We start from the raw sequence: 21,411 nt of genomic DNA, 5'->3' as shown, positions 1-21,411 counted from the left end.
ATATGGTCATTTTGCTAATAGGTGTAGTAAACTAAAGGAAAATGAAACAAATGAAAATGCTGAAGCTAGTGAAGACACATGGGAACAAGTCAAAAAAAAGAAATCAAACCCCAAACAGCTAGGCCCTAAACCAAAGCCTCCCCCAGATTTCCATGCAGCTCCCCCCCCCCCCATTTCGACTCAGCCTTTACCCTCCACTTCAAACCCCTTCGAATCCCTGGAGGACGAAGATCCATCCTCCCCCCTTTCTCCACCTCCAGCCTCTGCTCTAGCAGTCATTCACTCCCCTTCTCAGATCCTCCCCTCACCCACTCCCACCATAGATCGTATCCTAACTAGAAACAAATTCAAAGAAGCAAGCTTCATCTCAGAGCCACCAAAAAAAGCAGGTAGGAAATCAAATAAAGAAATAAGAGATGAAACAACAGCTAAAGAAATGGCCACAGGCACTCAACAACCGATGGACTCTTTTTTGGCCAAGCAAAGAGGAAGCAGGGAAAAGATAAAGGAGAAGAGCGGGGCTCACCAAAAACCCAGTAAGTAATGATATTGGTCTCTTGGAATTGCAGGGGCCTGGGCTCCTCTCTAAAATCCAACGTAGCCCGGGATATTATTAGCCAAGAGCAGCCAGATTTCTTCCTGATCCAAGAGACCAAAATGTCCAACCAAGACTTTCAAAAATTTACAAAAAGATACAAAAGCTTTGAAGGAACAGCAACAGACTCACTGGGTGCCTCAGGAGGAATAGGCACATTGTGGAACAAGAGAAAATGGGACCTCATCAGTCAAAAATCAACTTACTGGTGGGTCAGAACGGACCTCAAAAATAAAAACACAAATGAAGAATTTACCGTGCTCAACATTTATGCTCCAAATCATTACAGGGACAAAGCATACTGTTGGGATTCTATCAAATCAGAGTTGCAGGCATGTCAAAATAGGAAGGCAGTTCTGGGTGGTGACTTGAACTTAATAAGAAACATTGAAGAAAAAATAGGAGGAAAATACCTTGCTGATCCATCAAGAGACGCTCTGGAAGAAATAATAGAATCCCATAAACTCATCGACATCCCACCATGCAATGGAAAATTTACATGGAGCAATAAGAGAGCAGGAGCACACAATATCAAAGAAAGACTTGACAGGATCTTAATCCATGAAAGTATAGCAGCAAGATTCTCCTCAATAAAAAGCAAGATCGTCCATGCCACAACTTCAGATCATAAGCCAGTGGTCTTGATCCTAGATAGAATAGGAAATCTTGGCCCAATCCCATTCAAATACAATAAAATTTGGGACAGTAAGGAGGATTTCTGCAAGATCATCAAAGAAAGTTGGGAGATGGAAGTCATTGGATCCCCCCACTATGTGTGGGAATCCAAATTAAAACTCCTAAGATCAGCGATCAAAAAGTGGGAAAAAGAGAATGCAACAACAGAGAAAAATAAGAAAATTGAGCTACACAGGAAATTGGAAAAATGGAATAAGGAAAAGGAGGCTCAGCAAACTTCAAAGGAAGAGAAAACCCAGGAAAGTGAAATCTTCAGGGAATTATATAGGCAAAACAGAGCAGAGGAAGAGGAGCTGAGACAAAAATCGAGGTGCCTCTAGCTTAGCGCAGGAGATAAAAACACTTCTTTCTTCCATAATAATCTCAAGCTCAGAAGAGCTGGAAACCAAATAGACAAAATCACTGCTGAGGGTAAAGAATTAAGAGAGCAAGAGGAAATCAAAGAAGCAGCCCACAACTACTTCAAATCTCTCTTAACTGCTGACTATCAGCCTCTGGACAGCGTGGACTTCCTCCTACCAGTAGAAAGTAAAATCAATGAGCACCAAAACAGCGAGTTGGAACAGGAAGTCTCGGTGGAAGAAATTAGAGAAGCCGTGTGCAGTATGCAGCTGGACAAGGCTCCCGGGCTTGATGGCTTCACAATTTCTTTCTACAGGACTCATTGGGATATAATAAAGAAATATTTCATCAGGATGGTCAAAAATATTTTCAAAAAAACCAAGATGGGAGAAAATACAAAAACTTCCCATTTGGCGCTTATCCCCAAGGAACCAAACCCCCTCTCCTTTGATCGCTTCAGACCCATTTCCCTCTGCAATGTCTCCTACAAAATCATCACCAAAATATTGGCTAATAGACTGAAAAAGCTCTTGCCCACTCTCATTTCAGAGAACCAAGGAGGATTTGTCCCTAAAAGACAAATATCAGATAATGTCATTCTGGTCCAAGAAGCAATACACAACAGTTTGCATAGAAATGAAAGAGGTATGATCATAAAACTTGACATGGCAAATGCCTTTGACAGGGTCAATCTCCAATTTTTAGCAGTTGTTCTCCGGAAGTTTGGAATATCCAACAAATTTATAAACATTACTATGGAATGCATTTCAAATCCTTGGACAACTCCCCTAATCAATGGAAGGCCTAGTCACTACTTCCGAAGTTCCAGAGGACTGAGACAAGGCTGCCCCCTCTCACCCTTCCTTTTCATCATCATGGCGGAAACCTTAAGCATACATCTGGAAAATCTAAGGAAACAAAAGGAGATAACAGGCATAAGGATAGCGAGAGGAATAAAAGAAATAAATCACTCGCTCTTCACCGATGATACTCTCTTAATAGGAGGAGCCTCAAGCTTAATTGCAAGGAGATTCAAGAGAATCCTGGACACCTTCCTGGCTGTTTCAGGGGGACTGCTTAACAACAAAAAGTGCAGGATATACACTTGGAATGTCTCGCTTCAAGTAATGCAAAGAATCTCTCTAATCATGGACATCCCAGTCCAAAGAAACTAGAGCCACTTTTCCTACCTTGGCCTTCCTTTGGCAAAGGAAGTTGTCAAGTCTGAGATTTGGAACAAGTAGATTGAAAAAATGAGAGGGCTTCTCCAAAGCTGGGGGCTGTCATGGTTAAACCTAGCGGGCAGGACCATCCTCATTAAAGCTCTTCTCTCAGCCCTCCCTATTTATCAGTACGCTGTTACTTTGGCTCCAGCAAGCATCCATAAACATTTGGAGCTAATCATGAGAGGTTTTCTCTGGCAGGGAGGGAAACAAGATACAAAAAAATTTAGTTTGGTCCGATGGGAACAAGTGATCCTCCCCTTCGAAAAAGGTGGCATATCCATCAAAATCCCAAGCCTAACTAATAAAGCGATGGGCTTCAAACTTGTGTGGAGAATGCTAATGGAAAAAGGCAGCTGGTGGGTTGAGGCTCTAAAAAAAATACCTTAATGGGCAGCACTCCAAGGTACTCACTGATTTGATCATGGAAAGACCATGCACTCCTGCATGGAGACTTATCAAAAAAGTCATTCCCCAAATCAAAAACCATATCTCAAAGTCCCCTGGAAATGGAAAAGATACAAATCTTTGGTCAGACAGAATAATGGGTTCGGAGCCAAGAAACCATCTCCAGCAGTTCAGACCCCTGAAATTATGGATGGAGGCTAAAAGCATTCATTCCCTATATGACATCTCGGTTTGGGACCACAATAATTGGTCTGCTTGGAGGGACCTCCCTCTCCCAAATCATCTCAAAAATCAGTGGGCAGATCTGAAGAGAACGTTGATGGGAGCTGCCCCAACAAATAAATCCGCTCAAGACAGCTTCGTTTGGGACCCAAGTGGAGGAAAGTACACAGTAAAAGATGGGCATCAACTCCTCCAATCTAGCCACAATCTAGATAATTGGAACCTTCGGTCAGCAGTTTGGAAGAATGAATGCCTCCGAAAGATAAAATTTTTTGCATGGACCCTCCTGAAAGGGAAGGTCCTCACTGCTAAAAATCTAAAAAAAAGGGATTCAAGGTCCTTCAATGTGTTGCCTCTGCTGTTCGGAGGAAGAAAGTAGTCAACATTTATTCCTCAATTTCCCATTTTCCCAACACTGTTGGCACCAAATCACCGGCCCTTTGAGGTCCCCCAGAGAAAACTTCGATCAACTCACAACTCTCAACAGAAATTGGGAAAAAGGCTATCCCTACGCAAGAAAAGGCAAAGCCATAATTACTCGAATCTGGAGATGCATTCCTTCTGCTCTCTATTGGCAAATTTGGCTCTCCAGGAATAGTTGCATCTTCAAAAACCAAAAGCCAAATCCAGCTCTTACTTTGGCCAAAACTCTGGGCCTAGTTGCAGAAATGATAAGTGCCAACACTGTAACAAAAACCGACCACACCAACTGGCAGAAAGAAGAGGAAGAATGGTATAATAAATTCCCGTTGGTCTACTCAAAGAATAAACAATCTCCAGCAAAGTCAGGTAAGGGGAAGAAAAAATGGAAACTTAGGGGAACTCAAAATGAAATAGAACAGTGGATTCAAGAACAAAAGACTTTCACTCTTCAGTTCGATGGCGCTTCCAAAAACAACCCCGGACAAGCAGGAGCAGGGGGAATAATCACAGATCAAAATGGACAAGTCATCACCACTTACGAATGGGGATTGGGAAATATGACAAACAACATGGCAGAGGCCTATAGCCTTTTTCTAGGTACCTGCATCCTGAAAAATCTTCAAGCCAAAAATCCAGTCATAATTGGCGACTCGGCAATTATGATAGCAGCTATGGAATCAGGGGGCGACTTCAAAAACCAGGCCCTCAACAGAATCAAGCACAGGATTGTGGTAAACTCTAAACAGATGGGGATCATTCAATTCAAACATGTCATGAGGAATCATAATATCAAGGCAGATTCTCTAGCCAACAGTGCAGTCACCAGACCCGTAGGGCAGGTCCGTGAGAACAACAACACTTATGATAAATCAATCCCATAAGACGCCCCTCCCCACAGACGGGCTCGTGATCCAAGGCTCCAATAGTCATCTCAACAAAAAGTCCACATCTCTCTTCAGTCCATGCAGCTGGACGTCCGATTCCCTCTTCACTGACAGTATCCATTCCCACATCCCAAGCACTGTCAAGGAAATCCTCAGGCTAATGGAAAATCTGTACCGGACAATGGATCGGGAAGAGTCTTGTGAAAAGATCACTCAGAAGTTAGGCAACAGTCATTTCGCAATCCTCAGAGGCTGCTCAAGAAATATTCGAATTGACATCCGGGACAGGAATATCTCAGAGCAGTCCGATCCGCATTCAGAGGCTCTGAAGTTTGAGTGGGCTTATAAACAGCCCGTGGTGCATTGGTTCAGACAGTCCAGTGTTGCGGTTGGTTTCTGCTCTCTCGGCAAAGGCTCATGCTCCCGTCGTCCCTCCTCCAGATCGCCCCCGGTGCTATTCAGTCGAAGAAGCTCATCAAAGTCAGCTCTGCGAGGTATAGTTTCCGTCTGTCGGGATTGTATTTTCATTCTTTTCTCTAACATCCGTGCTGTTTTTGTGATCCAGCCTCATCCAACTTCGCTGGCCTCTGTTTTGCTGATCTCTGTTCCTCATTATCTCTACTACCATCCTCACGCTCTCTCAACTCCGCCAGCCTTTGTTTCGCAGACCTCTGTCCCTCATCATCTCCATTTTCATCCCCTCGCTCTCTTCCCTGTTCCTTTTTCCCCCTGCAGAAGCTGCTTCCTCCCTCTCTTATCGATCCTCTGCTTCCCCCCCTCCTATCTCTGGAGCTCCGCGTATTATCCTCTCTCCTCTGATCTGCCCCTCCGCCATCAACTCCCTGATCTGCTTGTCTTCTCCCTCAAGAATCTCTGTTAATCTTCACTCTCCTCTCTATAGCAAGCTAATCAAACTCTGTCTCAAGATACTCAAGATTACTCAAGACCTGTCAACAATGTCAGAAGATACTTTAGCCCGTGTCGTCACCAATAGCAGTTGCATCCTCTACAAGGCACACTGCTTCATGATTGCCCGCTTCATCAAGCATTTTAACGAACTCAAAGAATAAGTTCAGACAGAGAACAAATCAAAGAAGAAAATGCTTGAAAAACAGAAGGCGGAAATTGAAGGCCTCAAAGAGAAATGCACCCACTTGGAAGAAGCCATCAGTCACATTAGATCTATGAACCAAAGCATACAAGGGGAGGCCTCAACAAAGAACAACGATAAAAAAGAGCAGCCGCCTGATGATTCGGTTAATCAGTTCTGGTGAAAATGTCTTATGCATTGTAAATACTATTTGCTCCTAGGTCAGTTCATACGGCAATATAGCCGGTTTGCCTTCCAAGTCTTCAAAAACAGGCCTAGTGAATTGGATCAAGGGATTGCACACCCATTTTGGATCAATTCCACTTTGCTTCCTCTAGTATCTGTAATGGGACTTGTCCCTCTACTGCAGCTTTTATAATATAACAAATATTCGACCGTGTTAAAAAAAAAAATATGAATAATATACTAAAATTAAAAACAATGTCTTAAAAACTACAGGAGATTTTGAGTTGTTTGCAAGTCTTCGCCTTGAAATCTTGAGCTACTTAAACTGTCTGCTGGAAAACTGCACTTTGATCCTTAGTTTGTTGATCTTCTGCTACTAGGAATTTTTTGAGTGTTAATATCTTTGCCTCTAAATCTGAATAAGAATGACTGCTAATCTTCCTCCTTCTTCATATGCTAAAATCATGTCCATAATTTGGTTGACTGATCATTTTTATAGATCTGATTAATCCCTTGTCCTTTGATAATTTAATTGATTATCTTTTAGGTCCTTAACCATTGCGTAAAATTTGGAGATGATTTGGAAATCATTGATTTTGTGTCACTCTTTAGTTTTCAAAAATAATAATTTTAAGTTTTTGAGAATAAGATATTTTAATAAAAACATTTCTAAAAAATCTATAAAATTATATTTCCATATTTCCATAAAAATAAATCTTGCCCGTGGTTTTGAAAAACCATGTCTTCAATAGAAAACCATGTCTTGTTTTGACATGTAAAACTGTTATTTCCTTCACGATTTTCATAAATTAAATCCCTACATATTTCCTTAAATAATCCTTGCTCTGTAAAACCATCCATGGTTTTTGAAAACAATGTCTTGTAATACTTTTCCATCGTAGCATTTATTTGTTTATGAATTTCATAAATGAAATTTACAACAATTTATCCAAACCATCCACTATTTTCGTATTTAGTTTTGCCCACTTTTGGTATAATTATGAATAAGTGAAACGTGAGAAATAATTTTTATTTTTCTGTGCAAACCACTTACTCATTTTCATCCCATGGTTTTGAAAGCCATGTCTCCAAGCATTTTTGGTAAACTATGAAAATATGTTTTCATCTCCCTTTTTATTTCTGTAAAAACTTTGGATAAAAAAAATATCCAAATTTTCTCTTCACGTGCATTTTCCTCTTTATAATTCCTTTCCTCATATCCATAACATAAAACATTTATTTGTCTACTCTGTAAAATTTCATTTTCACCTCTGTAAAATTATTCCACAGGGAGGAAATATTTCTTTATAACATTGTAAACTCCGTGATTTATATTGAAATGTACTTCTAGAACATGTGCGTGCACGAATATATGTTTCAATTTTTGATCTAGCTTGCTCTTACCTCAAGCTTTCACCCATGAGCTCATTTTAGAAAAATATGATTATAAAAATCTTCCCTCCATTATCGGACATTAAATTCTTTGACGTAAAAATAAAACAAATATGTTTCAATTTTTGATCTAGCTTGCTCTTACCTCAAGCTTTCACCCATGAGCTCATTTTAGAAAAATATGATTATAAAAATCTTCCCTCCATTATCGGACATTAAATTCTTTGACGTAAAAATAAAACAACTTTGCGGAGGGGGGTATGTTAAAATTTAGATAGTCGGGGCCCCACAAACCATCAATTTAATATTTCACACATCTCTAGGTATTATAAATTATGGGTATTATAAATTATGGTGTTTTAATGTGTGAAATGCGGGGTGGGGACATAGGTTTGAATGGAATTATTGATTTTGACTTTCGACCCCCGTAATATATGGTAATAAATGTGGTTGTCGTACTTAGAGATTGGGTTTGACCCAATATTTTTAACATATGTTTAATATTTTAAATAAATAATTTTATAAAAAATATAATTACATATATTTAATAAAATTAAATTTTATTTAAAATCAAAACTATTATAAATAATACCCCATAAATGTATAAAAAATATTTTTTCCAACGAGGTTCACTTATACTTGAGGGTCTTGCTAAGAAACCAATTAACAAAATTTAGAAAAAAATTGTGACTTTTCTTGGACAAGAAAAAGTTACAGCAAGAAGTGTGGTCTATTTGGTGCTTATCCCTCCAGTGGTCAATCTCACAGACGAGAGTTGCAGAGTGGGTGATGAACTGTGGGTCTGGTGAGAACATGGTACTCTGGCTGCGGAGGGAGGTCTATGAGGGAGACCCTTTTGGAGCAACAAACCATTGGCGTTCATATGTGTTGCTTGTCGACATAATTAATGAGAATTCTACTCCGAAATTTCGTCCCTAGATAGTAATCTGGGACCCTAGAGAGGTCAAGGGGGAGAGTGAGTTTTGAAGATGATGATAACAATAGGAAGGGAGTGTGGTGGGTTGCTCGTAGCAACAACGACAGTGGTCCTTGCGGTTCATGGTCTCACAGGGATTGTTTCGAGCATGCTGGTAGGTTGCTGCTCCATTTTCCCTATCAGCATATGTGGGTTAATTATTTAGTTTCTGGAGTTATTAAAGGGAAGGAAGACGATAAGATCTTTGTGCCCAATAAGGCATCCAAAGACACCTGCCTGGTCGACTCTTTAGGACTAAGAGGTGCTTTGTCTCCTAGCACTTTTGGGAAGAGGTTTGTTTGAAGGGGCGTGGGCAAGGCGATATTATTTTAGTTGGAGGGTCATATGCTCTGTGTTAGGTCATCTTCTTGTTAAGGGGTGGTTGTCGAGTACGAATTTCCTGGGGAGCTCAAGGGAAGTTGGGAGAACACCATTACTCAAATGGGGAGTTGCGCCTTTTCTGAACAACGATTTTAGTAAGTTTTTTAAGTATTTAGGAAACTTAGAGGCCACTGTAAAGGCTACCTCTATAAGTATTCCTGTCTCTGGGTATTTATTTTTAAGAGCATTCTTTGGTATTGGGGAGAGTTTCGTAGTGAAGGCTACATTTGGTCCAGTGGGTGACGGGGTGGGTGGTTTGTTGAGATTACCTAGACTGGAGCCACTGGGGTCTGCTGTGGTGTCTAGTTAGAGGAATTGTGGTAGGGGGGAGTACCTAGTTCTTGCCAGGAGAGATTACTACTTCATTGCAGAGGATGTTCTGAGGAGTTTCGGGGAGTGGTTCTTTGTAGTGGAAGGTGGTTGGGCCTATTGTATGAATTATGTGGTGGTTGGTTATGTGAGGTGTCGAAGGAGAGGGATGTTAAGACAGAGGGTCCACCTACTCGAGGTGGGGACCGAAATCGTTGAGGAGGTACCAGGGCTAATCGGATGGATGAGGATACGGACACTGAGGCTAAGGAGGCAGGGCTACACGAAGGTAGAGTAACATCGTCTAACCATCTAGATCAACTTCCTTCTTTGTCATCCATTGCATACCAACTGAGAGGAATTCATACCTCACTGGATATTATAGACCGTCACAGGTATGAAGACCACATGGAATATATGGCATACTTCACTTCTCTCCAAATAGGCCAGGAGGAAATTTTGGAAGCCATGGAAGGGAGAAGCGTTGTTAACATCAGATTATGGACATACTTTATGACATTGAGGCCAAGGTGGACCATATAGAATACCATGCCTTGGCTAATGCAAATCCTCCAGTTGCTCCTCGAGTGGAAGAGAATCCACATCTGTAAGCCTATGGGTGTTGTTTTGTGTTTTTTTGTAATTTTGTTCATGTATATAAAGCAAGGAAAAAGGAAACTCTATGTATGTAGGTAAAAATCTATAGTTTTCTCATTCCAAGAAAAGTCTCTCCTCACCAAAAAATTTGTTCAGAGTGAGGTGAGGAGTATGGACAAAGCAAACGATGTAATCAACTTCTTTTTGGAAATATAATGAAAGTAGTTTGAACGACAAAAAGAAAGATATATATATATATATATATATATATATATATATATATATATATATATATATATATATATATATATATATATATATATATATATATATATATATATATATATATATATATATATATATAATGAGTATTAAGCAAGATGTAATATTTTATTATTTTTTATATTTATATTTAATTAAAAAATCCCCCTAATGAAAAATCGTAATTTCCATTAGAAAGAAATGAAAATTACATACTGTAAATGCCCGAAGGCATATTAGGAATAACTAAGTTACATATTGTAGATGCCTAAAGGCATATAAAAAAGACATGTACCAACATAGATCATCATAACAATTCTGTAGTCAAAATTGACTAGGATAGACATCACTAATCAACATTATACATCAAAATAAAAGCCTGAGATATAACATGATGTTGATCCACTTTGCACATAAGACAAAAGACCAAGTATCAATATATATATATATATATATATATATATATATATATATATATATATATATATATATATATATATATATATCCAAGAATTTGTTGCTGGAGGAAAATATGATCACGAGCCAAGGAACACTAGGAAAGAACTGTATAAAAAAATTCAAACCCACATGGCAACAAGAGGAATTCCCTCTATGAAAGGATGATGAAAATGCTCAAAGTGTTCACCATTTATTTGCTCGAAAAACTGCCATGAACCCCAAGCCTATTGCGAGCCTTCCTTGGATAGAGCATCAACGATGGAATTACGCCCCCTGCAAATATGATGATAGGAGATATTATCAAAATTACGCTTAATCAAAAGAACTTGATCCAAAATGGGTCTGAGTGTGTGCATGTGACAAACAAATGTTTCATTAAACCAATTTATGACCACTCAAGAATCGCCAAAAATTTGCAGCTACCGACACCCTTTTTCAAGAGCAAAGAGAAGGAGCAACTTTAAATTTAAAAGCTTAGCATAATTGTTTGAGCCATGACCCAATCCACTCTTTGGTCTAAAATAATGATTTTCTAGCAAATAAAGGATTTCTCCCCCACGGCAGAGGTCATCCCTTTGAGAAGAGTGTCAAAGGAGGTTCAAGGCCTTGACCTATCAATTTGTTCCTCCCTAATAACATGCGACCTTGTTAGCTCTACTTCCTTCAAGATCAATTCATAAATGGCAATTACCTAACTGACAATTCGGTTTGGGAATAGAGCCTTATCTTGGAAGATGAGGGCATTTCTTTCGATCCAAATTCCACCAAGAAGACCAGGCATTTGAGTAGGATATACCTTGCCACTGCTTATTTATAGAAAAGACTGCTGCCATCGATTGCCAACTTTGATGAGTAGAAGAACATAAAAGAAACAAATTATCCACCGATTCCTCCACTCCTCTGTAAAGGGGACACTAACTAGGCCCAACAAAATCGTACTTTTTGAGATTTTCCCCTATAGGAACTTTATTTTCCAATAAACGCCACTGAAAAATACAAGCCTTTGTCAGGATTCACAACTTCCATAAATATTTCCATCACTAGGAAAACTCAATTGGTTCCTTCTCTGTGAAACTATTGAGATAGCCTTACTTTGTAGTATACACCCCAGATGGTTGGCCAAGCTTGGAAGAATGGTGAGGAGTTGGATCTGGAGCAAAGATGGTGGAACGAATGGAGTACCTTTACTCAAGAACTCTTCAGAACAAATGTCCGGCTGAATGACAGACAGGATGAGTTAATTTGGGCCCATGCAGACACTGGGGAATACGCTCCAAAGAGTGGATATAACTTCCTCATGTCAAGAAAAGGATGGGAAAATCCTGAGTGGTGGTCTAAACATCTATGGAAACTTAAGAGCCCCCCAAAGTCAAAAATCCTGTTCTGGTGTATCTTAAAAAGCAGAATCCCAACTTGGGACTCCCTGCAGACCAGATTTATGTATGGGCTTGGGAGATGCACTCTGTGTAAATCAGAAGCAGAAACTATAAACCATCTCTTCTTAAAGTGCTCAGAAGCTATTAAAATTTGGGGCGAGGTAGGGAACCTCATGAACAAAAAGTTGGAATGGGATGGACACACTATGCAAGAAGCTTGGCAAAAGTGGTGGGATTCTCATCCAAACGGGAATCTGCGCAACCTCCCTCTCATCATTAGCTGGGGTATTTGGATAGCTAGGAACAGGAGTATTTTCAAGGATAAGGAAATTCCTATAGCTATCACTGCAAGCCAGAGCGCTGCCATCTTCTCTAGTATCCCTGAGCCTAAGGAAGCTCATCCCCAAAGAATCATCCCAGAAATGCAGATCACAGAAGGAATCCCCTGGGCTTTCTTTGATGGTGCATCTCAAAACAATAAAGCTGGAGCAGGTTTAGTCATCAATGAATCCCCATCTCATGTTTTAAAAGCTTCTGTGGGACTTGGAACTGGCTCTAACAACTATGCTGAACTACTTGCCCTGAAACTCCTTATATGCTGGCTCATTCAAAGGCGCACCCTCACAATTCAAATTTTTGGGGACTCCCAAATAGTGATCAGATGGGTAAATGGACAAAGCACCTGCAGAAACCAACTATTAAAACAAATCCTGGGAGAAGTTCAGAGATTAAAATCTTATTTTAACAGTTTCTCTCTTCGCCACATTTTCAGGGAAAGAAATGAATCAGTGGACCAGCTTTCTAAAGACGGTCTTCAACAGGATCTGGGCAGCTGGAAGATCGTAGAAGAAGACCAAGGACAAACCAGAAGAACGGATCAGCCGCCCTATAATCAGCCTTCCTGACACTCTGGCGGTTTTTTGTGTCACTCTATTGTTTCCAAAATTTTTCGTAATTCCATACAAACATAACAGTTTTGGTAGACCGGCTTATAAAACTCCATATCAGGTGTCAGGTTGTTTTCCTCTATGTTGAGGAGGCCCGGCATGCTGGTTTATTTTTTTGTGCAAACAGTACTTTGATTTTCAGCATTTGAATGGCACCTCGGTTCAGAGGTAACAGAACAGTTTCAGCAGATTTCTAAGGAATAGGTGATGTATAAGACAACATGTTTTTGTAAAACAATTATGGTAATCCCTCAGACGGATCAGTGATGCTCTGCATTTACAATGTAAACTTTTTATAAATCTTAATAAAAAGTTTCGCTTTTTCCTTTGGAAAAAGTATACACCCCAGATGGCGAAAGAATCCGTTGAATCTCATCCTATTCCTTCTGAATTCTGACATGGGATATGTTAAGGGCACACATGTAGTCAGACCATTGCCGATGCCATTCTTTGGGGAGGTTCAAAGCTTGAGGCTATAACACGCTCCTCCCACGTCTACCCAAGCAACCGACTAGCCAGGGTAAACATGCGATGAGAGGCCACTATGGTTTGACTCAACCTCTTATGTCACGTTAACGAAGTGGAACTAACGGAAACACACCATACAAACATTCAAAGTCATCATTAGGACCCTAAGGAACCAATCCAACTTTTATGCCAACTAGCCCCTAGGTTCCACTGAGATTTTGGATCACTTGACCTCTGGATGCTCTCATGCTATGGGCATGCCAGCGTATAGGGACCTTTGGATGCTCTCACAAGCTTGCAAGCTAGCGTCCAGGGACTATTATGCTTAGTTTTGTGCCAACGTCCCTGGGATTTAAGCCACATTTCTAGGCCCAGAGCCCCGGTCACTGCCCATAATTGAATGACACCTTAAGAATAGTAAGAGAACATGGAAATAATAATACTAATGCAATTACCTGAATAAGACCTTGATTGGACCCCTACTAGCCATGACAAGAATTTCGTCAAATATATCACGAATATATAATCTATAGGTGTAAATAATAAATCAGAGAACATGGGTCTCATACTTATTTGAGATTCGCTATGAGGCATTGTTTCCTTGTTACTTTAGGTGCAGTTTCATCCATTAGGCCATAGATAAATTGTTCATTCATATACAAGAAAAACATGATGGGAGCCATACATAGCCATTGCCATAATACATATTCATAACCAACATAATAACAATAAAAATATGAGGGATACAATAACTATAGAATCCACATATAAACCAGTATATTACTCATAGAAGTAGAATGATAAATAACCTCATATTAATGATGCAAAATCCAACCCAGTATGGGATTACCACGTTCCACCTAACCGTAGACATGGCTGAGCCAAATCTCTCTTCAGCCAGTCACCCTTATGCCATATCTCATAGAACACATCAATCCAAAACCATCCAGGGCTTCCAGAGGCCCTCCACCTCAACTCATTAAAACAACAATTCGACCTCATGGTTGGACATCACAAAACCATCATCAGATTGGTCTCTATCCAAGCCTTCCAGGGCTCCAGAGCATTTGTTCCAACAAAGGCTCCAACACTAGTAACTCAACCCACAACTTTTACTAGGCTGGAGAGTGTTTGTCCAACCAAGGCTCCAGAACTATTAACTCAACCCGCCAAGGGCTCTAGATCATTTGTCCAACCAAGGCTACGTGACTAGTAACTCAACCCATTGTTACAGGGCACCAAAGCGTTTTTCCAACCAAGGCTCCAGGAACTAGCAACTCAACCCAAGCCAAGGGAAACATGAGAACCAACCAGAAAAACAAAGAAATGAACCCACAACACCATAACTATCCAAGAAATGGCAAGGCTAGGAAAATCCACTGTCAATACAGGAAATCCTCCATGCCAATGACAAATCGTAACCAAGAAACCACATGCATGTGCCATGCATGCCAGAACTAGTGAGGAAAACATACATGCAACTTGGTACCTACAAGCCAAACCCGTTGTAGCTGCTGATCCCGATGTCTTGTTGTGATTTCCTACTCTTCCTTTGCCTTCTTGCTCCAAAACTCCAAGGATGCCACACCCTCCAAGAGTGCTCCAAGAAAACTCTAAGTGTCCAAGAGAGAGCTCCAAAAATGAACTAGCTAGGCTTACCCACTGATCCTCAAAAGCCTTTTTATTAATGAGGCATCTATTTTCTTGATTTTCCATTATTTTCCTTCATTTTTCTCTTCACATGCAACTTGTGACCTTTCACTTTCCTTCTATCCTAATTTCCATTATTTTCAGAAATAAATGTGCCAAAATGTCATTTTTCCTTTCCAAAGCCTTTCCCATTTCCTTTTCCAATTTCCTTAGCCATAATAAACCAAATGAACACCCACTAGGATGTTTTTCCCACCATTCAACTTGGAATACATATCCCATCACCGTGGCCTTATATATTTTACATGGATTTTAAACCAGGGTTGTTACAGAGGCGATAACCAACCTTGAGCCCAAATAGAAGTAGACTCCGAGTCTACTACCTGATTCAAAGTTTGAAATCCTCGATCGGCCAAAAAATTAATCATATCTTGAGGGATCTTAAAATTTTCCCCACATCAGCCCAAGGATCCTAGCTTATTTTTACCTACTCACCAGAACCCACCCTCCACACAAAGTCCACTTTCAATGACAGGGGAAGACTCTACCATAGCTTTATAAACAACATAAATATTGATTTTATGCTTGTTCGAATTCCTAATCAAATCTTCTAGAGAGGACGAATAAATTTATTTCTTGACCATGACCTCTATCCATAAACTATATGAGGAGATGATTCTCTAACCCACTTTTGTAGAAAGCGCCTTAGAGAAACCATAGAGATTCTTTAGACACCATCCCCCCATTTCTTAGGAAGAATAATCTTATCCCAATTCACCCAAGAAAAGATTCTTCCATCTTGAATACCTTTCCACCAACAACAACATTTCTTAATCAAATTTAAGATTCCTTTAGGAATCCAGGCAAGCGACATCCAGAAAATTGAATAATCTCTAGAACCGACTTTATAAGAACCAATCTGCCTGTGTGAGATAACCATCTGAAACTCCATACCTTTAGACATTTCTTAATCTTCAACAATAACCATAGCCATATTTCATTTCTATATCTATTAAGTTTTAAATGAAAACCTAAATATTTTAGATTGTCTTCAAACTCCATCCTCTTGAAGGGGAACTAGGCACGCGTGAAAACAAATTCATCCAAGGAACAACCCAACTCATAGAAAGAATATTTGGCTATATTTACGTCCATAGAGAGTTAAGGCATTTTAAAGAGCTGATGTGTGCTTTCAAGAGCCATCACTAAAGAGAAACACATCATCCACAAAAAAAAGTGAGATAGAAAAAAATATCATCCACCACAGCACCTTTGAGGTATCCTCTACGCTTTGCTTCATCAATGATCTTACTTAACTCTTTAGTGATTAAAAAAAATAAGAGAGGTGAGAGAGGGAATTTCTGTCGAAGCCCTCTTTCAACATGAAAAAAATGTGAAGAAGAGTAATTGATTAACACAACAAATGAAACAAAAGTTATACAACACATGACCTAGTTGATGAAATCAATATTGAAGCCTAAATGAGTTAACAACATTCTGATATATAACCAGCTAGATCTGTTGTATGCATTTGAGAGATCGATCTTGAAAATCATACCTTTGAATCTTCTAGTCTTCAAATTGTGCAGGGTCTCATGGGTAACACTAATAGCTTCATGAATTTTCCTTCTCTCAAGAAAGGAAAATTATTCCTTCGATATAAACTTCGATAAGATAGGCTTCAGATGATTTGCTATGACTTTAGATATACTTTTTTAGATGTTATTGCAAGTAGAAATTGGCTTGAAATTGTTAAAGGAGCCTAGAGCATCAATCATTGGGATGAGGGCTATAAAAGTCAAACTGAAAGCCTCATACATCTAACCCAATCTTCTACTTTCCCCGAAAACCTTAAGAAGGTCAGCACCCACTAGGTCATAAAAATCCACATAAAATTCTACAGGCCAACCATCGAGGCCTGGATTTTTGTCTATTTTAAAATGGTGAAGCACTTTCCCTAATTCTTCCTCTCACATAGGAGCCATAAAGTCCTGAATTACTTCATCATCAACAAGAAGATGGAAAATACTAGTAGTATCGATAATTTATACCAATGATACTTCCTGAGGAGCTTTAAATAAGGAACATAAATGATTTACTCCCAGACTGGCTAGATCGCTAAAGCTTGTGGTTGTTCCCCCTTCTGGAACCTCTAAGTCCTAGATAGTATTAACAACTTTCCTACCCTTTGCAAAATTTTGAAAGAATTTTGTGTTTTCATCTCCTGCCTGGAGCCAAATCACCTTGCTTTCCAACCTCTATGATTCCTTTCTTTACTCTAGAATTATTTTTCTTGAAGCCTCTAACTGGATGATTTTATGTTTAGATTCATTCAAGCCATATCCTCGCAACACATGATTTTCCAATTTCTCCAACTCAATTTCAATTTTCCTAAGAGACTTCTCCCCCTTTCAAGACTTTTCCTTTGCCCATTCCAAGGTAGTTTTTTGAGTTGATACAAGTTTTTAGGGAATATAGCAGCATATGACCTACCATCCTCCTGATTACAATGCCTCTAATTCTCCTAGACCAAAGCCCCGAAAATCTCATCTTTTGACCAATTGGAATTGAATTTAAAAGGGGATTTTGTCTTCCTGGAACCTACCCGCGGCTCTAAAAAAATTAGATGATGATCTAAAGAGCCACCTAAACCCACCCATTGATGAAATAGAGGAATGGAGGGAAGAAGAGAAAAATTTATAAAGAAATGATCAATCCTTTGAGCTACCATAACTTCCCCAACCCTTATATTACGCCAAGTGGGGCTCCTCTTAACCACCTCCACATCAAACAAGCCATTTACCTCTATTAGCTGAGAGAAAAAATCAGAAAGAACATTCTCATGGGCATGAACACCCCAAATCTTTGAAAGGCCTAGAGAAAAATTGAGATCACCCCCATGGATTAAATTTTCAGACTTAAGAAAATCCTTTTTCATGAGGGCCTCCCAGAAGGGGATTCTTTCTCAACAAGTCCCATATACATTAACCAACTTGAACATTCTACCAAATTCCACAGAGAAAATGTTTTATGCCATGACACCTTCACACCCCCAGGAACTGAGGAATTTTACAGATCTTTGGCTGAATCCCATAGCCAAATCACCATAGCGACCCTTTACATCCACTGCCTGAAAACACCACCACAGGAACATCTTATCCAACACTTTTTAACCCTTAAAACTTATCCCTAATGTTTCTTGAAGAAAGAAAACATCCATATGAGACGATAAAACCAACTATTTCAAGGCTAAACGCTTAGAGGAGCTAGCCAATCCTCTACAATTGAAAGACATGCATTTCATCCTGACACATTGATAAGGGTCTACATCGCTCTAAGAACCCCAACTAAGGATATTTGTATACCAACCACTATATCCTGACTCCCAGAGACTTTAGATTTTGAAATATTGGATTGATGCCCTTGCAAATATTTTGACAATTTGGAGGGAGAAAGAGAGAAAATCCCTCCCATGGAATCCAGATGACCCTACGATTTAGACTTTGATCTAAAAAATAAAGAGAACCACCCTCAAATCGAGAAGAGGAATCAACTATAGATGAAAGGGAGGGAGAAGGGGCGAAACAGTAGACAGACTCATACACAACAAGGCACAAAATATAGATTACTCACTGAATGACCCAAATAAATAGACAAGGAAGCGAAAGATCTTGTAATACAACTAGATACAAAGGAAGGAGGAAAGCGAGAGGATAAATTACCATAGATAAGAGATGCACTGCTGGAAGATAACCCCAAATATAAGGCTTGAGCTGACACATGATCATTCAGGACTCGAGCTTCCATAGATGATTGACCTACCTGCACCGAACCTGAAACACGTCCTCCTACTTGCATGTTTGGACCAACACCATCCCCCTCCAAAACACCTGAAGAAAAATTGACCATACCAACACTAGAAATATATTGTTGCATCTTTCCTCCTTTCCCTCGATATGATAGAGGGAAATCCTTCAGCACATGCCCCACCTTGTGGCATCTTCTACATCAGAACAACACCCCCTCATAATCTAGAATTTGTCTATGAGACAATTCTTGGTAATGGAGATCTAAAATGGAAACCAAACCTTCTCTGGTATCGATATTGACCAAAACCCTTGTGAAAGCCATCTTTCCTGTCTCACAGAAGACTTGTCGTAATCCAAAAAAGATCCAAGTTCATTTCCTATAAACTGAAAAACATCTCCTGTATAAAAATGCATTGGAAAACTAAGCATACAAACCCACATCGGACCTACTCCAGTATTCTCCCTATCTGGATCAAACAAATGAGACCACTTCTTAGATATTCTAAAACCTTGAGAGAACCCAACTAGCTTCAGAATCCAAGTTGAATCTTAACTTGAACCATTCTCTTGTCCACAACCAAGATCGAAGGTGAAATCTTTCCCCATTCCTCTTTGACACAATTATTTTATCTTTCTATCAAATGCTTCTGACCCCTAACCCTAACTACCAACACTTTACCTGCAGTTTCCATGATTAGATATCATTTTTTGGGATTCAATTGCGTTAAGTAAATCATTCATCTATGACCATTTTCATGAGAGGTAGCCGTAACTAACTAATTTCTCATGATTTTTGAATAGTCTACTTAGCACTCATTGCATCGGGTGATGCTCATAGGGGTGAAGAAGTGGTATTGAAACTAGTGAAATAAATCACATAGCGTCAATCATCACTTTTGGGGCTTGCTCCCGGTAACCAGGACTTCCCAGGAGGTCACCCATCCCACATCGCCTCTGGCTCAAGCACGCTTCACTGTGGAGTTTTCCCCACAATTAAGCCCACTTAGCTTGCTACCCCATTTGCAAAACCTTAGCAAGTATTGTGCCTCATGAACCATTCAAGTAGAGTTCCCTTCACTCTTTTGAATTAAGTATTGGGGGTTTCCGCAGAGCGTTATATTATATATCATTTTTTGGGATTCAACTGTGTTAAGTAAGTCATTCATCTATGACCATTTTCACGAGAGGTAGTCATAACTGACTAATTTCTCATGATTTTTGAATAGTCCACTTAGCACTCATTGCATCGGGTGATGCTCACAGGGTGAAGAAGTGGTATTGAAACTAGTGAAATAAATCACATAGCGTCAATCATCACTTCCGGGGCTTGCACTCGGTAACCAGGACTTCCCGGGAGGTCACCCATCCCAGATTGCCTCTGGCTCAAGCGCGCTTAACTGTGGAGTTTTTCCCACAATCAAGCCCACTTAGCTTGCTACCCCATTTGCAAAACCTTAGCAAGTATTGTGCCTCATGAACCATTCAAGTAGAGTTCCCTTCACTCTTTTGAATTAAGTATTGGGGGTTTCCGCAGTGCATTATATTAGATATCATTTTTTGGGATTCAACTGCGTTAAGTAAGTCATTCATCTATGACCATTTTCATGAGAGGTAGTCGTAATTGACTAATTTCTCATGATTTTTGAATAGTCCACTTAGCACTCATTGCATTGGGTGATGATCACAAGGGTGAAGAAGTGGTATTGAAACTAGTGAAATAAATCACATAGCGTCAATCATCACTTCTGGGGCTTGCACCCGGTAACCAGGACTTCCCGGGAGGTCACCCATCCTAGATCGCCTCTAGCTCAAGCGCACTTAACTGTGGAGTTTTCCCCACAATCAAGCCCACTTAGCTTGCTACCCCATTTGCAAAACCTTATCAAGTATCGTGCCTCATGAACCATTCAAGTAGAGTTCCCTTCACTCTTTTGAATTAAGTATTGGGGGTTTCCGCAGAGCATTATATTAAATATCATTTTTTGGGATTCAACTGTGTTAAGTAAGTCATTTATCTATGACCATTTTCATGAGAGGTAGTCGTAACTGACTAATTTCTCATGATTTTTGAATAGTCCACTTAGCACTTAGTCCATGATATCATCTAATCGGAGGCCAACCCCAAACATTAACTTGTTAACTTCCTCCCTAAATTTAGTGTATTTCACCTTCTTTCTTGCCTTTACTGGAACCTCTGCTCACCCCTATCCACCCAATATGTTAATAGGGGGGTTGACCTCATGATCTTACAAATTTTCAGGACCCTTACCCCTAACAAAGTCCTCTGCCAAACCTCCTTCACCTCGAATAGACGAATCCTTTCTCAAAAAGGCTAAAGGACTAAAGGCTTTGTAGTCCCCAAAAAACCTCCAAAATACCCCTCTATTGTAGATGTCGTACAATTAGAAAAACCTCCTAGGGAGGTGGAGCCACTAAGATCAACACTTCATGATGACAAACCTCCTGAACCTTGAAACCCTAATCCATGAAGACTTTTAGAAAATACCTACGCATTCTCCAAACTAACAACCCCAATCAAATATCCACTATGATCATCCTCATGAAAAGGGGCTATGGTTGCCTTAGGAAAATCTTGTTGTAGGTGAAACACCACTCCTTTCCCATCCTGAGAAAAATCATCCAAACCTCCTAAAAACCAAATCGTCGAAAGCACCCTTTCATGAGATACAAGTGGGAAAGAGAAAAAAAGGGGTTGT

Source organism: Pinus tabuliformis, chromosome X, assembly GCF_031772625.1.
Source record: "Pinus tabuliformis cultivar Carrire ecotype Pingquan chromosome X, CPIR1, whole genome shotgun sequence".
Lineage (NCBI taxonomy): Eukaryota > Viridiplantae > Streptophyta > Pinopsida > Pinales > Pinaceae > Pinus > Pinus tabuliformis.
The sequence above is the reverse complement of the archived record's forward strand: the minus strand, read 5'-3'. Positions refer to the sequence as shown.